This window comes from Falco punctatus, assembly GCF_963210335.1.
Source record: "Falco punctatus genome assembly, chromosome: 1".
Classification (NCBI taxonomy): domain Eukaryota; kingdom Metazoa; phylum Chordata; class Aves; order Falconiformes; family Falconidae; genus Falco; species Falco punctatus.
The window spans coordinates 32940729-32955299 of NC_137580.1; positions in this window are offsets into that span (position 1 = coordinate 32940729).

The following is a 14571-nucleotide window of genomic DNA, read 5'->3' on the forward strand; positions in this document are numbered from 1 at the left end:
CGGTGACTTGATCCCGTGCAGTTCCAAATGCTGCAGGTCTGTCTCTCTGGATTGAGTGATGGATTGAATGAAGACTGAACTGCAGACGGTAAGTGTAAGGGTACGTGCTAAGAGAAGCACTCATATCTGAGCTGAATTTGTGTGTTACACAATAGAAGCAATATAATCATTTGGGTTCCTCCATACATAGTTTGTAGCCTCAAATCCAGATATTTTTATATTATATTCAATTGGGAATGTCTACTGTGCTGGGTTTGTTTGTGGGGTGTGGGGGGTGTGTTGGTTTTGGGTTTTTTTTTTTTAATAGTAACATATATTGTACTAACGCAAATAATTTAAGCCTACTTCGTGTTTTCTTCAAATTATTGATCTAGAAAAATATAATCTGTATGTAGTATGGAGAATGTCAGAACAGTCCAGAGAAGATTTCTTATTACCTGAGTGAAGTATGATAGGGACTCAGGATAAGATCGGATACCCTTTAGAATTCACATGCCCTTTGCTTTTAGTACTTGACAGCTTTTGCACAGGTTTGGAATTGAGCACCAGTTTAGTCTTGAAGCTTAAAATGGCGTTAAGATTAATTCTGTATGTGATACTTCTGCATAGCTTGATAGCTTACCTTAAGTTTTGATGAAATTGCAAACAGTTTATTTTTTCAAAGTACCTAATAAATTAGAAATAGCTTTGGTACATATAGAGGTTAATGTAAAAATATTAAATCATCACACTAGTAAACACTTACTTCACTTACAGCTATGTACATAGCTACATTTGCTTTTAATCTAGCAAGTGCTTTTGTTTAGATGATGACAAATTTAAGACATTCTCAGATACAGTCTGGACAGATGAAGAATACACTCATCTCCTGTGTTTGTCTTGAATAATCTTAAATGAAAGATTTATATAACTAAAAGGTAGAAGCTAGGTTATTAGGCTCTGAAAAAGTGGAGTTTAGTATAGTATCTTATGAGGAAACTGGAAACAGAATATCTTCACACTTTCATATGTCCTTTTCTAACAGTGTAAAGCAAGCTTATTTTTTGAGTTTTAATTAAAAATTTGCATGCAAAACCACCAAAATCACTCCAGTGGGAAAAAACTTTACACAAACCCCTAATTTTTGCCTGTTTGTGGAACAATGAGAAAACGTGTACTACAATCATTGATCAGATACATGAAGGGGAGTAGATAATGGAGTGGAGCGAGCTTGTTTTATCTACAAAAAGGGAGAGACTAGAAACAGTAGTAGCTAGTGCTGGTTGTCACTGTGATAAAAGTCAATATATTTATGCAGTTATAATAGTGACAGAAGCAGACTTTGACAAGCGTCACAGGTTTGGAGGAAGAAGGCTATAAGCACACCCTGGTTTATGGCTAAAGAATTTTGGTGGTGATAACCAAGGATAGGGGTTGAGGTGGGGATGAAGTTAAGAGTGTTAGTAAGAAAAAGGAGTTGATTTAAATGTGGCATACGTGAGAAATGATAGTTTTGCAGCCAGATGGACAATTATCCAGTTAAGACCTAAACCAGGCATTTATAACTGATGAGGGAAGTATCTGCAGCGACTGTGACACCCTCGTGATGTGTAAGACAAGTGACACCAGCATATATAGAGTAGCAGAAAGCCATCATGGTAGAGTGCCATTAACTAATCTTGGGGAATGCATTAAAAAATGTAGAAAGTAAGTCACTTTTGGATTAGACAGACTTCTTTGAACAAAATGTCTTTCATAACCAAAAAGTTTTCAAAAGGGACATTTTCCTTGTTTTAATGAACATCTGCATGCAAAATTCACTTATGCAAACAATCGCTACTTGAATATGTGGTTAAGACATGAAGGTTTATTTTGCCTTTTACTGAATGAAGAGCACTCTACATTACTACTTGCTCATACGTAATTTTTGTAGGTTGATAAATACTTAAGGTGTTGGGAGGAAGAAACAAGTAATTTTTGTAAAGTTCTTTCATTTTTACTTTATTCCATGTTGACCAGTTCTGTGTTAACAGTGCTGCTTGCTGAACCTGTTTGTCTTATGTATCGTGTATCATGTTGCTGCTTTTTCACATCCCTGAGCAAACTGAAAGATCGGTTTTGTTCAGGTTTTTTTTTTATCACAGTTTCTAGATTCTGGAGATAAATAGCATACACATCTGTGAGAAGTAATGGTGTCCTTATAGTTCAAGATTAGCATATAAAAAGCATGAAGAAGGCTTCTAATTTAAACAAACACACTGAATTTTTAAACCTACTTTTAAAAACAAGGGGACCTGTTGTGTTGTAGGAGTTTGGGTTTAGTTTAAATTAGGTTTACATGCCTTCTCTGGTTGCAGGATTGGGTGAACATAGACATTTGGGGAGATGGAGGAGGAAATGAAGTGGTGGTATCTATGAATAACAGATGTAAATGTTGTTTTATCTGGAAGACGTAACTTTTGAGAGCTATTGGGTTAGCAAGATACAAGCATGACAAACTTTTGTCTCTTAACACTAGCCCACGAAGATCTTCTCACTGTGAAGCTTGCCTCTGTGCAAGCAGGTAGAAAAGGGCAGTCCTTGGGCAGAGGTGAGGAAAGCAGCCACATGCCTGCTACTCATAACTTGACTGCACGTAAAGCTCTTGCAGAACTGGTGCTGCTGACCAGGCTTCTCTACTGACTGCAGTTGTGGCTCACCAACGTGTCATAGACCAAATCTTAAGTGGAGGATGGCTCTACAAAGTCAAAAGAAAGTGGATAAAAGGTCAGTGCGGAGAGAGAGCTTGCTGACTTCTCAAAGTGTGCTTCACAACCAGCTGAGTACATCTAATGTGGCTTTAGTTTAAAAACCCCAAACCTTCAATCACTACAGCAATCTTCAGTGAGGATGGAAGTCCTTGGAAATTAATCAAAAAAATAAATCCCAAATACAAATACACATGTAAAGTGCTTAGCTGAACACAGCATTTTCTCTGAAGTTAGCATTTACTCAGTGCTTATAAATCTTGCATTCTTTGAGCTCTGTGGTGAAATAGATGTGGCAAGACTTTAGATATTGGTGAGTTGTATAAAAATGAGGAGAAATTTTTTGTATCTGTTAGGTTCTTAAGTGCTGACTATAGGAAATTTCATACAATTCTTCCAGTGGGTCATCACTGAAAAGTCTCAAAGCCAATAGTTAATTTGCACAAATGAAACAGAATACTTCATATTAAAATAAAAAATAGATTGATTTTGAAGTGTCTGGGGACTGTTTCAGAGAACATACTTTTCATAAGATGAGTAAAGACCTAGAAGACAAAAGTATTTATACAAAAGAAGAAAGAGTCCCAAGTATAAATGTCAGTTTTCGCTTGGAGGAGTTGTTCAGCCCACCTGCAGAGCCTAAAGGGCCTGCTGTGTAGAATCACTGCGTATTCTTGATATGATGACCTGTTTCATGTAATACGTACCTGACGCCTTCACTTCATGCACTGAAAGTTCTGTTTGCTGACTATGATTGTTCTGTTTCTCTCCACACCAGGTGTTCCTCCTGCACCCTTTTTTCCTAATCTCTTATCAGCTACTAATGAACACCATGTCTGGTTGTACGCTGGGCTCTCCAACACCGTTCTGCATTGTTAAGCTGTCGATCAGCTTCTGGAGGAGTTTGTGGCAATTTCCCTTCGAATCACAAATGAGTAAGTTCTTATCAGAGCCTAAATCTGGGCAGCAGAATGATGCAGTAGGCAGAGACTTAATTTCATCTATTAGTTGGTGATGTGCAACCAGTGAAATGGAAACTTGTAGGAAGGACAGGTTTCCTCCTAGGAGAGGAGACATTCCTGGTTACAGCCAGAGCTGCTGGGCAAGATATTTAAAGTTAGAATAAATACTTGAATATAGTTTGCATCTAGTCATTTACAGGCTTATCTCTAAAGGTGCTAGATGTGCAACATTTTCAGGCTCTCACAGGAGCTGTAATACATGAACTTGTAGATTCTGTTGACGCAGAACACTTAACCGGATCAGACCACAGTTTAATTTTCAGCTCAGTCGGGCTGAAGATGTACTACTACTACAGATTTTCAAGTAAAACTGTACTTGAGTTTAATTACTGCTTGATAATAAGGCAGATAGTGTGTGCAGGGGAGAAGAGCTTGGTGTGAAACAGAAAAGGATAGTTGAAAGGCCATCTTTATTAAATGTGGTTGTCAGTGTAAAAAACCCTATTCTCAGGCCATTACAGTCTCAAGATCTGATAAGCAAAAATGGGTGCAATCACCAGTACCTTGTTCCTTCCACCCATGGATTATGAACAGCCCCGCAGACTGCTCTGATGTTCTGGAGTGATGTAAGAGTTGGCCAGTGCCTCTCAACTGAAAGATCATCTGGATGTGGGAGCCATCACCAGCGTTCTCGACGCATCCCTGATGATGACTTACGTTATCCTGTCCTGTGTAGTAAAGCCATCTGTTCATCCCATAGCTGAATTTATCCCTGAACCTTGTGGACAGTGCAGGTGAGCTTTGAAAGTGCTTAGTATCAAGTTAGAACAGTTTTATGTTACGAGTTTCAGGGAAATGCAACTTTCCATCTAAAATGAAGTCAGCTGCTCGATGATAACTGCGGAGTAACGTCAGCTGTTCTCTCCAGTATGTGGCTCAATAGCTTTCCTGTCACCTTCAGCAGCTGACAGAGAAGTGAACCCTATTGTCGCCATCTTTTTGACACAAAAGTTTTATACTTCATGAGATTTTTGTCACCTTTCTTTAAAAATATCTGCTCAACCAGTGTGCTTTTTCCCCTTCCCTGTTACATTTGCCACCTTGTATTTAGTGTTCCTGCATTCAAGAGCAGGAAGGACAGAATCTATAAAGGAAAGCCCGAGGAATCGGAGGAGAATTTCCTAATCTGGTCCAGTGTTTCTGATAAAGGAGGTGGGAAGAGTTTTAATCTGAAATTTGCAAAAACCTCAAAAAAACCCAAAAACAAAACCAAAAAACAAATGCAAAAAAAAAGCACAACAAAAAAAAAAAAAACCCACTGCAAAACAAAACCTAAACCCAAGCTGGCAAACAATGAAAAAAAACCAAACAGAATTCTTATACAGATCCAAAAGGAACGAGAACAAAATTTTAATACTACTTAATAGGCAAAAATGTTTCCTGTGGCAAAGATGAAGCTGCTCCTTGCACTGAGGTGCCCTTAGTAGAGTGCCCAGTGTCTAGGCATGGTGATAATGCTGCTGTTTCATTGCTGAGATTTGATAGTGCTAATCCAGCCCCTACAGGACTATTTTTTGAAGCTTTTGCCTGAAAACAGGCAGGCAGACCCAGGACTGTCATGAAAAAATTACTTAGTGAGGTTACATGTTAGAAATACCACAGCAATTAATGGCCAAGGCTACCGAAGGGGTGATCTGTGTTCCCAAAACATCTTGTTGTTGAACAGTGTAATTACCACGGTCCTAGGACTAGGGTAAAATTTTTCTTGTCCTGCTGTCAAACAGCTTATACTCAAATAGGCACCTGTTTAGGGTTGGTTTTTTCCCCTCCCCTCATGAAGTTAATGGGTAACAGCTGTTAACTCAGCAAGTTGGTAGCTCAGCTTATCCAACACATATGTCAAGTATCTTTCCTTTCCTAGGAGGATCCATCTAATTTTCTCCCAAGATCCTTTTTTTTTCCTAAAGCTGTGCACTGTAATAGCAAAACCTGAAAAATCCTACTCCGAGGGTCCTGCGCACCCTTCCCTTTCTCCCAGGAACACTGGCTTTTGCTGCAGGGTGGCTTTTACTTAGCTGGGAAGCATTTTTTTAAAGCTTTATTCAACATTACTGAAGTTAAAGCAGAGCTGATGAATTTCTGCAAGGCCCACAGGATTTTTTCTCTGACACAACAACTGTTCACCTATGTAAAGGTGATGGGTTCTGTTGTAGCATGATATCATTATTAGGCTGGATCAGAAATGCCAAAGATTGCCTGGAGGTGTTTCTAAGAGCTGCTGTATTATTCCTGTTAATTTCCTTAGGGTTTCTGCTTTTCAACAAGTATCACCTTAGTTTTGTGTTCTGAAGAGAATGCGAAATCATCTGTAATGCACAGGAGAACACTTAAGAAAACAAAACCCCCAACCCTTTTATTTCTGAAAGCATGGGACAGAGATTCTAAATCTATGCCTGCTTGCTAATGTAACTTTAAAAAGGCAATTTAATATAGTTCTATTAAAAAAAAGATGTGTACAAACATCCTTGAGGAAATCAGTTTTTCTTTTCAAACTGTGCCTGCTGAAAAGATCCAAGTTACTGTTAGGATGTACTTTTACATTAAGACAAGATCTTTCAAGTTGCTATAGAATAGGTGTCCAGGACCACAGAGCTATAGTGGATGGCTCTTAATGCTCACATGTCTTCCCCTGTGCTCTGCCATTTCCATTGCAGGTTCTGTATGGATGAAACCAAAGCCGGGGTGCTATTAGGTGGGCATTTTGGAGGGGAGCTGCTGGTACCATGCACCTTGTGATAATGAGGCCTTGACTCCTTGTTTCTATGGCTGTAGGATCTCAGTGAATCAATGCGTTCACGCTAGCCATGATCAAATCCAGCCTTGGCAGGCAGAGCTACCTGCTCACTGTAAGTTACTGCTTCCCTAGAATACCGTACTGCATAGAAATTCAGCAGGAAGAAAATACACGTGCTCCTTTCCAAAACCTAATCTGCACAACTGGCCCCCCCCTCCCTGGTCTCATGTACAACAGCTGCAAGTAATAACCTGGTTTTTACTCCAGAAAAGCTGTCCCTTGGAGATAGCAAGTCACCTGGCAGCTCTCAGCCCACAGAGGAATTAAAGACAGAATCCATTTGATATTATGTGACCTGTGGGCAATAAACATAAGGGAAAAGAAACAGCACATGTTGGATATCAGCCAAATGACTTACAGAAAGCAGGTATCTGATACCAATAATTGTTGATCCATATATTTTTTTTATACTATGAGCATAAGATGCAAAGTATTGTACTCCATCTGTTTCAGCTCTCCTATTTTCATCCAGAAGTGTAAGCTTCAGTGGCTGCATGCAAAGAAAGAGAACTGCCTACAGCCCAGTGAGGAAGAAGACAGCGATACTGACATTTTCCACCAGTTTCTCTGGGCTTTGAATTGCAACAGCTAGTCTCTGACCTAGAAGGGCAACTAAAAATACAGGAAGTCAGCTTAGCTGATATTCTACTTACATTACTTTTGAAGAGCAAAGAATTGATCAAGAGTACTGGGAAAATGTTTAGTTGTCTACGTACAGCCTTTGTTTTAAGGAAGCTTGCTATTAAAAAAATATCTGTCCTTTACTGATACAAATATTCCCTTCTTTACTTCGAGGACAAAATTAAAGTTCTGGTGTTTCAGCCTACAAGATCTGTGGCATTTCCTTTGTTCAGACTTAAATAATACATATGCTTTTCAGTGGCATTACAACCAAATCTGTTTAACAGTGGGGATACAAAAATTCCCTAGAACTTTGCCCCACTTACTGATGCAAAAGTGAGCAGGAAGGAAAGGGACATGAAAGGACAGAGGAAGTGAGAATGGTAATGGAAGATGATGTGAATGAAAAGGTGGTTTATATAAGGATTTTACATTTATGCTGGAGCTCTGAGGGCTGGTAGGTGCCAATAGGCCTGGAAGCCACTGCCTGCTGCTGCTTCTGCCTCCTGTGCCTCTGAACAGGCTATGACTGCAGAAATAGCTTCAAGGGCCTGAAAGATCCCAGGAAGATTTGAGAAGGAAGAATAGAAGAGAAAAATTGTTAAGACAAAGTTCTGAATATATTGTAATGTTGCTAGTGACGTACCAGTTGTGGGCAAAATAAAGGAATAGGTACTTATCACAAACATATGGAAGGAACATCATCACCACCAATAAATGATCTAAAGTAACAATGTGAGGGACAGCAGAATGGTAAGGAGGCAGTGCAAGCCTGTCACAATAGCCATTTTCAGTCACAGAGAGCGCGTTGCCATGGATTTCAATAGGGAGCAGACTTTCAAAGTTGCCTGCAGTGACATTAAAATGGAAAAAGTTCCCAAATGAGAGCACACTCAAGACCATCTCCAGAAATGAAAGCTTACTTCAGTTATAGTGGTGGCAGAGAAAACAAAGAGCACAGTGCCACTATGATAAGGAACAGAAGATGCAGAAAACTGGCGGGTAATACTGTATTCATACATAAATACTTGTATTATTTTTCACTTTTTCTAATGTGCATTAGAAGCTTATAATTGTTTTCTGGTCCTTCTATTGTTTCTAGCTCTTCAAAATCCTGCATTACCAACCCCTGAACACCTATTCCAAACCTGATGCATCAGAAGAAAAACAAGGCTCCAAAAACCACAGTAAGTCCGCCACCCAAACCCCCCCAAGTCTTTGCTTTTTGGTTGTTATAGAAATCCTATTAGAACAAAAATGTACGTGGATTCCCAAAGCAATAATTGCATTATTATGTGAGTAATGTATTAAATTACTCTGATGCTTTCATTGGTCTCCTATGAAGCGAGTGAACAATAAACTCCAAATACTTAAAAGGTCCAGTTATGAAACCCAGATACAGAAAACAACCTTTCGTGCCCAGCCAATATAATCACTGCATTAAGGAGCTTGATTTATTGTAAGTGACGTCTGGCCCTTGCGTGTACATCTGATGTGTTAAGAACTGAGCCAGAGAATTAAATAAATTAAGGTGATTCACAGTCAATAAAAATCATCAGTCCCTAAACATGTACGAAGTTAAAGCTGCAGGGAACAAACAGCTGCACTTGGTATTAAAGCTTAAGTTTGGTTCCAGTGTTAATACCAGCAAAATGCAGAATCACCCCTCATATGCTGTCTTTTATTACCAGATAGTAACAAAAATCAAAGCTTTTGCTCAAAGTGACAGTGTGCATAACTTGTATTTTTGGTATAGTGCACCTGCATCAAGGGGCTATTCTAACATTCCCTGTATTACGTGAGAAGTTTAATCAAAAACCAGCAGATGCTAATGTGCGCTTAGCAAAGCATTTTGATTGTCATGGCTAAATAGATTTGTAAGGTGCAGTAGAAGTTAATGCACAAAGTGATCCTTCTGAAGAGTTTATGTACCAGTTCATTGTAAGCTGTAAATTGCTTTTGGAAATGAAAGACATTCTTATCTGTTATTAACAATAACATAATGACACTTAATGATTCTGAAATAGTTTCAAAGCTAGGGACAGGAATATGCTCATCTCAGTGCAACCCAGCACTCGTACAGTACTGAAATACTCAACTTGCAATCTCATAAGAGAAAAATGTGGATGCAATAACAAAACCATTGCCATAATATCCATGCCATAACTAATTTGCTCTTCTGGATTTTTCATGGTCATTTTCACATTTATAGCATCCATTAAGACTCCGTCTAAAATGGTAGAGAAATGGTCATAAAGGTACCAAGAAACACCAGGGAATCAGAACGTCCCATAGAGAATACCAGGAAACCAGCAAAATTTAACCTACATGCGTACATCTTGCATGATCAAGAAGAGGCAATTTTAAAATCTGTTTAGTAAGCTCCTAGGTCTCGAGTTGTCCTGCCAATTTTCATGGAATTATTTGTTGGTGAAAGTACTATTTAAACAAAGTAATGTAATCTCCAACGTCAACCTACGCAGTCAGACAATTACTGCAATTTTTACTTCTTCCACTATCCAGACACAAGAAATATATTATCAACTGATATTAAGTTGCCTAAAGCATGAAAACAGGAGTTTCAAGTATTCATTGCATGAATAACATAAAATACCAATTTTGCAACATTACCTCATGAATGTGAAAGTTACAGATACGTTCACCATACCCATCAGGGGAGTCATGACACACTTGTACATGCGATGGGCTCCAGTGGTTCCCCAGGTCCAACAGCAGCGGTGAAAGCTTATTCAGCTATACTTAAAAGCCACTGAAACTTAAGATAGAAAATAAGCAAGGAAACACAGAACAAAGAGCAAAAAAATAATCCAGCCACCTATGTCAAGGGAAACATTTGCTGAGTTTGTTATTTGCCAAATAGAGGCTCTATTTAGGCTAAGAACAAAGAACAGAAATCTGGGTCCAGTCTAACAAAAGCCTATGTTTGTTGATATCAGAACTGAACCCAAATTCCCTAGGTAATTCTACTCATTCTAGATTTTTTGCTAATTTCTTAGGGTTTGTTGCAAATCAAAACAGGAGCTCTGTGTGTGCATGTATGTGTGTGGGTGGGTGTATAAAATGTGTCAGCTCCACTTTCTTCCAAATATCCCCTGGCAGTTAATTAAAGAATGTGAAGTTTCCTGTGGATATTTTCAGAAGATCCCAGGTGACTTAGGAACTAATAAATTACTTTCACAGAGATCTTTGCTTCTGACTCAAAAAGCACACTGTAAAATCCCATCTCACATTCTTGTGTTTTTAAGAAGTCATTATGATTTTTTTTTTCCTGCTGCTTCTTTCTTTTTTATAAAATATAATTTACTACATCAGCAAATATCCATTTGTTCCCCAGAAGATGGGTTTACCAGCTATATTGCAAGGTGCATATTTTTCTATACTGCAGTGTAAAATCATTTCATGTGTGATATATTGCAGGAAGCTGAGCCAGGGAAATTTGCAGCCAATATGCAAATATTTCCTAGAGTACAAGTCTTTATTTTGCCCCAGTAGCCTTACTGCAAAAACTACAGTCAGTGTGTCTTTGGATAACTTGTGGGTAACCACTGTAAGAAGGGGAGCTTTGCTCTCCCCAGAATCACTCACTTAGCTTGTCCCCCCACAACTGTAACGTGGTATAAGGAGTTCTGTCTCCCAAGTCAGTGCTAATCTTTAAAAATACTGTAAAGCCTCAGATTCATCTTGATGAGAAAAGGGATAAGTTCCATCCAAAACTAGATTCTTTCTTAAAGTAAAATCCTTTTATACCTCTCATCTGTAAGCAATTCACTAAATGCAAATCCTACTACTTGCCTAAGTAAAAGTGGCAAGAAGGAGAGGATCTTAATTTACCTTGGCAAAACTGGATTTCCTCTCTGATGACCTCCAACCCATGCCCCGGAAGACAAAAATACCATCTCATGCTGTGACCATCTCAAACTGAATTGCTCCAAGAAAAGAGCTGGCACTGAGCAAGCTGAACCACAATACTAGGTCAGAAAATACATGAATTAAAGTAAACCAGAAACGGTTAATTCACTAGTTCCAAAACTTTGCCTCAGGTTTGTTGGTTTCTTAATGGGTCTGGAGTTTTCATTTTAATTTCCTGCTCATTTTAATTTTCCTGGGAACAACAATGACAATTCTAGGATTTATTACCATTATAAAAATTGTTTTGAAAGAAACTGTGTAACGGATTCATTCTTTAAAACTACTGTAGCTTTACTTTGTGTTGTGAAAATCAGGGTGGTAATGGTTTGTGTAACAAATGTATAAAGTAACATGAAATTCCTTGGCTAGGAACATGTACGTCATTGCACTGGAATAACAAAAAAAAAAAATAACAATGGTACCAACAGTAATAATACAATATTGTAATGATTATTTTGCATCTAGGCTAATGATTAGATATTCTCCAATCAAATTAACATCATGCTCCTTCTGTTTGAGGGAAGAGCTCTTAGAACTCATCACAGATAAGTTCACTAACAAGTTACAACTCTAAACGCCTCTTCGTTATCTGTAAGTCACAGGGCAATGGGCTTTAGTTGCATGAGAAGGTTCAGCAGACTGACACAGAACCAGATGTACCTTCAGAGATTTTCCCTGTTGTCTGTTGCAACGGGCACATTACAGCGGTGCCCCTCCGCAGGCAGCCAGTGCCCAGTGTGGTGTCCTATCGTCCCGCTAGAGAGCGGTGACCAAAGCCACCTCATCAGATTGAGATTGGCACCTACTTGCTGGAACAGGCTGACTACCACCGTCCTCTACAGAAATTCAGCAATACTTCTGTACAGTCAATATCACCACCTCCTACAAATCATGTTTTCTCTCTGCAAGACTCATGTGATTAGCAGCAGGAGGATATTCCAGCTTTTTCTCCGGCATCGCCAATGCTCTCACCTTGCTCCTGGAGCTGTTCACAGCAGGAGGCAGACGTGGTTCACTGGTGGTCTGTGCAGAAACAACCTCTCAAAACTGGACACTTTTCACATGAGTTTCTTGTCTGGTTCCACAAGGATCTTTCTCCTGCTGGCTCATGTTGCACAGTACTTGGTACCCTGTGCTAGATACCATCTTGTAATGACCCTGTAGCACCCTGGAAGCAACACCAGAACAGAGAATTTAATATTTTCTAATAATCAGTAATCCTTTAATTTTCCTGTCCCTCAGCTTTACTTTTGTAAGCTGGGTTATTAGTACTTCTTTATTTCCAAGGACCATTACAGAAAATAGTTGCGTTACAGGCAAGTTTAATTTTCCCTTGTTTCAAAACTTGTGATAGTCAGATTCACTTCAAATCCAGTCACTGGAATGCTGACTAAAAGTGTCCTTAGAAAGAACTGTGAATTGCATGCTAATTAATGTATGAAGATAGATTTTGGTATGTGGTTTTTATTTCTAGAAGTCATCTTCATGACTCCTTCAAAACAGTGTAAGGCTGATGATGAACCACGTGACTAAATGCACAGAACTAACACTTACTGATCCTTTAAGCAGAGTATTTTGGGGTTGATCTCCTACCTAAACACGATTTTAACAATTTTACCATAAAAATCTTGGCTCTGTGTTGTAAAGCCAGCTGGATATATACTATTTTCATTTAATTAGTGAAACATGAAGAAGTCTGGAAGATAAATGGAAAGATTTGGAATTGCACTGTTCTCATAAAACTGGACAGGGTAATAAAAATAGCAATACTGAACAGTTTTATAGGCTTTTTTTGTTGCAAAATGAAAACATACTTTTATGATAGTTGTGACCTGTAAGTGCTAAGATATGAAAGAGAAAAGTAGATCGTAAGTTCCTAGTAAATATTTAAAATGGGTTCTGCCAACTAGGTTTGAGTCAGGAAACAGCTGCTTCAAGGACTAGCATTTTAAAGAAGCAGACACAAGGAGTTCTGCTTATGGGGAATATCCACATCACAAAGTGGGATACAGTGGTCAGACTTCTGAGGTAGTTCCAGCCACGACGGTATCCCCACATAATATGTGCTGGGCAGTACTGTTCAGAGATGCTCTCTGGGGACTACAACACAGCAGGACTACATCAGCATGATGCTGGGCTTGAGTTAGCGAGTCCTGCCTCCGAGCAAGACCAAGTAGTGCCAACACTCCTTTGCCACAGTTACAAGCGTGCTACCCTGCAGCAATATCACAACTGCCACCTTATCCTTTGACTTCAATGGCCTGAGTTAGGCAGGCACTTTTCAGGACTAACTCTCATTAAGGAATGAGCTGATGACTTTCAAAACCAACTTAGTTTTCTGGATGATTTTCTGAGCTATCTCAAATTAACAAAGCACTTCAAAATATTCCATTACAAAGGATCAAGCTGTAGTACATTCAGAGAGGTTTCCAGGTCACAGCAGGCACAAAACCTCTATTTCCAACCAGTGGAACCATCGAACTTCAATTGTGGATATGAAAAAATGTCTCTGTCTTTCTCCCTTTCCTGCTAAAGGTGCCTGACATGCCCAGAGAAGAGCCATAATGCCTTTAACTAAGCATGATGCTTGCAATAAGCAGGTAGCATCAGGGAAAGCATTCTCCTTTTCTGGAGGTGGGGAAAGAAAAGGAGAATGCTTTCTTGAGGGTGAAGACCTGCGGATATTCTGTAAGCCTTCATATCAGGGAAACTGCATGCAAGCATCCCAAGCAATTTTTCACTTGAGAGAGGTAAAGAAAGCCTGTCTATCCTTTTTGCCCATTAAACTCCCCTTATAATTTTCTGTATCATAAACTTCCCTTCTTTTTAGAAAAGCAGAAGGGAAAAAAAGATCCATTTGGGGCACATTACTTTCAGATAAGTATCTACCTTCACTTATTTCAGTTTGTATGGAACATGCTTGACTTAATAAAAAAAAAGAGAGATAAATATCCCAGGTTATAATATTTTTTGCATTGTGTGAGTATAGACAAAATCAGCCAACTTAACACAGACATTGAGGACAGACTGTCACTCTAGCTAAACCTAGAAACATCCCAACAATCTGAAAACCTGTTCAGAACTTCCATTTTGTAATTGGACTACTGCATGTCCAATGAGACACGAAGCCTCTGAAGTATGTTTAAGTTTTGCTGCCGAGAGAACCATTTGTTTTTCAGGGTTACAGCAAAACCTCTGTAGTATCATAAACTTTTTTTTTTATAAACTGGCAAACATCCAATGAAACCAACAGGTTGGTTGAGGGGGCTGGTATTGTTGAAGGTACCGTAAACCCATCAAGTCACATCAGCTGAGTGAAAAAAATCTGTTCCAAGCAAAGCTAAAAAAAACCCCAAAGCACCACCGCCCCTGTACACCCCCAGTTAATGTTTCTGCACAGTCGAGGGAGACTTGAACCACCCACCTTTCCCTAACCTAAATGTACACAAAATCACAGGGAAAAAGAAGAGATGGCCAC